The sequence below is a fragment of the Lathyrus oleraceus genome, chromosome 4 (genome assembly GCF_024323335.1).
Source record: "Lathyrus oleraceus cultivar Zhongwan6 chromosome 4, CAAS_Psat_ZW6_1.0, whole genome shotgun sequence".
In the NCBI taxonomy this organism is placed as follows: Eukaryota; Viridiplantae; Streptophyta; class Magnoliopsida; order Fabales; family Fabaceae; genus Lathyrus; species Lathyrus oleraceus.
The window spans coordinates 385556558-385564424 of NC_066582.1; the positions used below are offsets into that span (position 1 = coordinate 385556558).

General features: G+C 36.7%; 1 non-coding gene across 1 annotated transcript; it reads left to right on the top strand.

The window, feature by feature from the left end:
- The first annotated feature begins 1822 nt into the window (after window positions 1–1822).
- On the top strand, window positions 1823–1929 carry LOC127077790 (small nucleolar RNA R71). The gene has a single exon (XR_007787562.1). It is a non-coding gene; the product is annotated as a small nucleolar RNA R71 (small nucleolar RNA).
- Window positions 1930–7867: the final 5938 nt, after the last annotated feature.

Sequence of the window (7867 nt, forward strand, 5' to 3'; positions counted from 1 at the left end):
AGGTGTAAGTGCTAAGCATTCGCTTAGACTTTCGTTTTGGTATGGTTCATGCCAATTATCGTCTTCAAAGATTGGAGGGATTTGGATTTTCATTATATCAGAGTATGTGGTTTCTTGCATCTCCATCTCTTTCACGCACTCGTCTATGACATCGAGTAGATAACAGGTGTCGTCTATAGCTGGCGCTTGTAAGAATTGGGTCAAGATGAATTCAACCTTTTCCTCTCCAACTTCGAATGTTAGCTTACCTCTCTTTACGTCTATTATGGCTCCGGCGCTAGCCAAGAATGGCGTTCCTAATATGATAGGTGTACTGGCATCTTCTTTGATGTCCATGATTATGAAGTCTGTAGGAATGTAAAATTGTCCTACACGTACTGGGACATTTTCTAGTATACCGACAAGATATTTGATTGAGCGGTCAGCTAATTGAATAGACATCTTGGTCGGTCTTAATTCTCCCATACTGAGCCTTTTACAGATGGTTAAGGGCATTGCACTAATGTTGGCTCCTAGATCGCATAGAGCTTTATCTATGACGAATTTTCCAATTGCACAGGGTATGGAAAAACTACCTGGGTCTTTTAGTTTGGGAGGCATGTTGTTTTGGATTATTTCGCTACACTCGAAAGTAAGTGTAACTGTTTCGTTATCCTTAATATTTTTCTTATTGGATAGATTTCCTTAAGAAATTTGGCATAGGAGGGCATTTGTGTGATGGCTTCTGTAAAGGGTATCATAATGTTTAGTTGCTTCAGAAGTTCAACAAATTTCCTAAATTTACTCGGAGTTTTAGAACTTGTGAGTCTTTGGGGATACAAAATGGGTGGTTTATAAGGAGGCGGAGGCACATAAGGTTTCTTTTTATCTTCGGCCTCTCGGGTTTTATCTTCTATTTCCTTTAGTTCAATCACCTGCTCAGTTGAGGTTTTATCTGGTTTTTGGTACATGGCAGGGTTTTGGAGTCTTGGATCTACGGGTCCGTCTATTTCTTTTCCACTCCATAGTATAACGGCATTTTGGTGTCCTTTTGGATTAGGTTGCGGCTATCCAGGAAATGTTCCAGCTGGAGTGGCTGTAGACGCTTGATGTTTAGCCACTTGTGAAATATGTGTTTCAAGCATTTTATTGTGGGTGGCTAAGGCGTCTACTTTGCTCGCTAGTTGTTTGAGTTGCTCGCTAGTATGTATGTTTTGGTTCAAGAAGTCTTTGTTTGTCTGAGCTTGGGTAGCTATGAAGCTTTCCATCATTAATTCGAGATTTGACTTCCTAGGCATGTTAGGAGCATTATTAGCTGGCTTTTGATATCCAGGCGGAACAGCTGGTGCTTGGCCAGGTGCGTACAGGGCGTTGTTATTCTTATACGAGAAATTAGGATGGTTTTTCAAACCTGGGTTGTAGGTATTCGAATATGGATTTCCTTGTGTGTAATTCACTTGATTGGTTGGGACTCCTGCTAATATTTGACATTCTTGTGCAGTGTGTCCAGGGTTCCCACATAACTCACAATTTTGGAGTTACAGCAGCCACGGTGGCTATGGGTGGTATGGTCAAGTTATCTAATTTTTGAACAAGGGCATCTACCTTTGCATGAACATGGTCAAGGCTATTGATTTCGTATATTCCACCCTTTGTCTGGGACTTTTCCACTGGAGTTCTTTCACCTCCCCATTGGCAATGGTTTAGGGCCATGTTTTCAATGAGTTGATTGGCTTCGTTGTATGGCTTATCCATAAGTGCACCGCCCGCAGCAACGTCTACTGTCAGTCTTGTGTTATACAGAAGCCCATTGTAAAATGTGTGAATGATCACCAAGTCTTTGAGACTGTGATGTGGACATATCCTCATCATGTCCTTGTATCTCTCCCACACTTCGTAGATTGATTCCACATCTTTTTGTCAAAATCCATTGATTTGAGCTCTCAGCATAGCAGTTTTGCTCGGCGGAAAATATCGGGATAAGAAGACGTTCTTCAGTTCTTCCCATGTTGTAACGGAGTTGGAGGGAAAGGATTGCAACCAAGCCCAAGCTCTGTCCCTTAGTGAGAAAGGAAAGAGGCGCAATCTTATCGCATCTTGAGATACACCATTCGCCTTTACAGTGTCTGCATACTGCACAAACTTGGTCAAATGTTCATTAGGATCGTCCGTAGGATTTCCAGCAAATTGATGTTGTTGGACGGCTGATAATAGTGAGGGTTTCAGCTCGAAATCGTTTTGATTGATAGCGAGGGTAGCAATGATGTTGTGAGGTTCTTGTTGGGACAGGGTAGCGTAGAATTTAAGAGGACGATTATGTGGTCCTTCTTCAGCCATGGTTGGTTTTTCTTCTTGTTTAGTAGGAGAGAAGATATCGGGAATATCGTACTTTTGTTGATATTCTTGTATTCGGCGTCTTACGTATAAGAAACACTCTAATTCTTGGACTGGTGGGGCTAAGTTATCGCCTTGTGAGCGAGTACTTGGCATACAATCGGGGAAATTGGGGAGAGTAAATTAGTTTTTATTTTTACCTTAGTCTATACCGTGCAACGAAATAATCGCACCATTCGACTAAAATAGGTCCCCGACAACGGCGCCAAAAACTTGATGCTTGTCGTGACTATATATAAAATATAGTCTATCGGGTACTTGATTGCAAGTGCACAGTCCAGTCACTTTAGTTTTAAAATATATCGATCCCACAGGGACCTATGGTCAAACTAGTGTGACTAACGTCACTATGTTTAGCTAAGGGAATGATTAGTAGAAGTTCGGGTGCAGAATATTAAATCTAAGGGAAATTTAGTTTTAAGAAAGAATTTATGGAAGGAATCAGTATGCAACTGTAAGGCCCTAATTTTTACCCTAAGATCCCTCATGGCACCATATCATTGCACATTGCATTTTGCCTCAAGGATCATAACATCTTGGCTCCTTTACCCTAGGGTTGGGACTTGTGAGAGTTGGTTTGAGACCACCAAGCATGCTTGAATTGTATATTATTGCCTTTCTCATTTTGATTACTAACCAAAAGCACAAAAATATGTCACTAACTTGTTTTGTTTTGAAGCTTGAGCAATCATGTGATCCAAGGCTCCTAGGAGGCCCCCATACTCATTGAAGTGGTTAGATGAAAGTGAAAGCAAGCATGACAATGGTTCAAAAAGCTCTCAATCATCATATATGCCTCCCAAGTATCTCAATTTGTCAATTTGATCAAGATAAACCAAAAGGCTTGAGGATTGTTTCCCAAGGAAACCCTAATTCAACTGTGCAATGATTGTGCCTTGCTCATGAAGTAACCTCAACCTATGATCAAATACAATAAAGGCAAGGTCTTTAATTCATCATTTCATGCATATATGAGCTTATGTGAGTGTCCTCAATCATTCATTCATCAATATTTGAAGTTTGGACTTGAGAAGTTGGTCAGTCAATTCATTTGACTATTTTGAAATCCACTGAGACATAACTTTTGATATGTTTGTCAAATGAAGATGACCCCAAGAGAAAATATGTTCTTAAGAACCATATGAACAACTTTCATGTTCATAAACAATTTATTTGAAACTTGTAAGGTCATCATTCATTTCAAAACATTATAGGTCATTTTGACTGAAACCCTAATTTTGGGTCAACTTCCCAAGGACCTAACTCCTTCATTTTTCATGCTTTTGAGGTGGGACCAAGTGCATTGGAAAGTTTAAGATGTCTACTTAAATTGTTATGTTCGACAAAATTTCATAATCCTAAAATAAACACATGTGATAATACAAAACATTATAGGTCACTATGGACTAAAGTCATTGAAATGTGAAAAAGTCCAACTTCAAGTGCCCATAACGTTGTCATCAAAAATCCAAATAATGCAATATGTAAGTCCAAATTGACTGTCTTGAAAATATCTACAACTTTGATGTTGAAGGTTTTGTCTTTTGAGGCTTGCATAATTGAAAAATAAGGGCTTGAAGTTGGTCCATTTTGGCAAAATTCTCATACACATGTTTTGCACCTTGAACTTCAAGGCCTGTTTTCAATATTTTCCCAATTCCAAATGGATTTTTGTTCAACATAACATTTGTTCCTAATGTCAAGACCTTTCCAACCATTACCCACATGGCTATGTTTCAATTCGGCAAGTGGTATTTTCGAAGAGGAGAAGTTTTTGGTTCAACTATGCATAACATATCAAAACTCCATGCATAAGCTTACACATTCCAATCTGTATGTCCAATTTCATTTGGCTGATGTTTAGCACTCAATTGCCATTGCATTTGGGTCTCAGATGCGCCTGTACAGGCCCATGAATGGAGGACCCAAGCTCATGCACACATGGATTGTTCATTGCTTGCATCATGCTTGGCTATAAATAGAAGCTCATTCCACTTCAAAATCCAACCTCAAGGCGCCTGAACTGCTGCACAATTGAACCCCTAACCTTCAATCAAAGGAATTTTTCTTTTTCTCTCAATTTTTCAAGCCCAAATTTCAACTTCATTGGTTGATCTCTGAACTTCAATTCCTTAGCCTAGCTTCTTTGTTACCTCAAGAACACACTGCATCGGAGAATTGGAGTGGATCAAGTCTTGTAAAGCTGCACTTCAAAGGTTTTTGTTCAAACTTTTTTGATTCGAAACTCCTTGGATATTGATCATTTCTTGTGTTTGTTGGTACCTCTGAAGTCCTCATGTGAGAGGCAATTGATCTGTGCATTTAATTTCATGAATTGAGCAAACTCAAATTGAACACCACAAATTTCCATCTCAGATTTCTCTCTCCATAGAGGTCTTGAGTGGAAACCAAGGTCATAGGGGTGATGTACATCACCCCAGCTTTCTAAAGATATATAGATCGTGCATTTTGGTGAAGTTTTTAAAACCTGCAAGTTTTGGTCGGAACTGTGAATCTCGCCGGAGAACACGGTGGTGTACACCACCGTCCCCACGTGGATGAGTTCTGGACCATTGGATGTTATTTCCAAATTTAATCCCAACATTTGAATGTTATGACTTCATTTAATGCATCCTACCATGCATTTGACTAATGTGTATGGTGAGCGCGCGCTTCCTGGCCATGTGATAATCCACGTCATTTAATGAGACAAGATCAGACGTTCCATGATTTTTCTAATTTCTGATTATTTCATTTTATTTTCTTTAATTCCATTTTATTTTAAAAATCCATAACTTCTTCATTTTTAATCATAAAAATATGGGACAAATTGCATTATTTCCCTTTTAAATTCTAGTTTCTAAAAATGACTTTTAATAATTTTTATGATTCCATTTAATAATTTTTGTGAATTTTCTCTTTTCTGGTTATTTTTAATTCATTAAAAATAGTTTACAATATTCAAAAATGCCAAAAATATTTTCTTAACATCTTTGAATGATGATGAATCTATGAAAAATATTCTCATCAATTTCTTAATTGATTTGAGATTTATTTGAGATTTTAGTTCAATTATGTTATTTTTCTTCATTTTTAATTGTTTAAAATTTGTTTCTGTTTTCAAAAAATGACGAAATTTTTTATCAAACCTTGTTTGACCATGTTAAACTTAGGATGATCCAATTGGAATTTTCCAAGTTGATTTGAATTGGATTTGAAGTTTGACCTTTATTTGTTTATTTTAATCAAGTATTATTTTAATTACAAAAATTAACAAAAATATTTCTACTGTTTCTTGACTTCTAAGTTTCATCTCACTTCTGTTTATCATTGATTGATATTGATTCCATTCATGTTTGATCAATGTGTGTTGGTTATGTTATTTGAATTCCATTTATGTACATTCTATTTATTTTTTATTTTTTTTCTTTTTGATCAATGAGTTAAAGATTGGTGGTTAGCCTTGACATATGAGGGTCTTAACCTTCCTAAATTCAAATAAAATTCATCTTGATCAAAGATCAAGTGAATTGCTTTGCATTAAGGATAGGTTGCTTCTTGGTCAAGCAAAAAACCTAAATCCATACAAGATCATTCTTGTTTTTCTTTTGGCATGGCAAGTTGTAGGAGCCTGGCTTACTAGTCATGATCTCTAACTTGTGTTTGTTGCCTATAGTTTTATTGACTGACCTCAGATAGGTGTGAATACTACATTAGTCCACTTACGATTGGTTAACATAACGCTAAATTGTCTTATGGCACACTAACACTAACTACTAATGACTAACTTTTAATTCAAGCATTTAACTCTTGCAATTTACTTTTATGCAATTTAATTTCTTGCACATTAATTCATTTTCCTTTGCCCTTTTCTCAATTGAGCTCATGTTTATGTTAATGCAATTTGCCTTTTGCTCACTTGAGCACATTATTGTATATATTATTGTGCTTGTTTTGTTTTGTTTGTGTGAACCCAATGCCAATGGAGAAAGGACTTAGATTTAGGACCTTACCTATGCTAACGGAGTTTGAAGAGCAACTAGGCCTCATGCCTTTAGAATGCTAAAATTGTCAAAGAGCAACTAGGCCTCATGCCTTTAGAATGCTTAATCTTGAAGATGAATTGAAAGGACCCCTAATTGTAAACTCACTCTTGTCCATTCTTTTATTTGCATTGTGGAACTTTTTTATTTGTGTGTTCTTGTGTGCTAGGGATCCCAAACTTGCCAATTAGGAGAACCATTGTCATGGACATCCAAGATAAGAGATAGAAAAGCCAATTGGAAGATTCTTAGGAGCTTGATTGATTGTTTGCTTGATTGCTTGAGTTATTTGCTTATTGCTTGCTAAGTCCAAAGGAATGGAGCAACTTGGATCATCTTTATGATCTCAAGAAGGGAACTCCAAATGGTTTTATTTCTCTTCCCTCATCATTGCATGTTTAGGACCTATCCCTTCTCTTCTTCTCTCCACTCTAACCCAAGCCAAGCTTTTGTGAAAACATTAATGTTGTTTTCAAAATTAGAAACCTAGGCACTATGCCTTTGATTTTTCAAACTCTTTTCATAACACTTATTTTGAATTGAATCTTAAGTCAACTTTGACCTTATTTTGTGAATACTTTTCATTTGTAAATACAACTCACTCAATTATTTTTGTGGTTTAAATGGACACTTCTTGCCAAAGCTTTTCATAAACATTAGTTATTAGGTTTGAGTTATCCTAGAGGTTGATATAATACTCACCTATATCCTTAGTGATGGAGTATAAGTCTTCCATGCTTATTATAGGGTTAACCCCTCATTAGCATGTTGAAGCTCTCCTCACATGGTGGATTGTGGTTAGGTTGAGTTTTCTGCCTTTGATAACAAAAGACCTTAAGGCTTTTGACCAATCAATTAACCAACTTATTTTGAGATTTATACACCGAACTACGAGGTTTTGATCCTACCTTTTTAAGATGGTACGTAGGCAATGGGTTTATCCATTCAAACACAAAATTGTAAATAACTTGTATATTCTTTTCTCATCTCCCCAATCATGTTTGCAGAAATATTTTTCATAAATACCAACCTACCTTACAACATTTGTAAAAAGGGCTCCCTTAGAGTACTAAGGATGTTTTGGGTGCTTAAAACCTTCCCATTGCATAACCAACCCCCTTACCCAGATCTCTGACATTTTTATTAGTTTTTGACTTGATAAAACTTCTCGGTTTTTGTTCGCTTTCTAACCTTTCCTTTGGATAAATAGAAGTGCGGTGGCGACTCAAATTGTAGGATTTACTTTTGATTTAGTCAATAAATCTAAAAGTAACGAATACCCCGCTTCAGAAAAGTGGCGACTCTGCTGGGGATCATTTGCCTAGTGGGTTTTGCCTACTTTTTACCTTTGTTGTATTGTATGTTTATATTATTTGTGACATATTTTTGTGCAAATTTGGGATGACTGTATTGTTTGCAATGTATGAATTGCTTGATATATCAATTGCTTG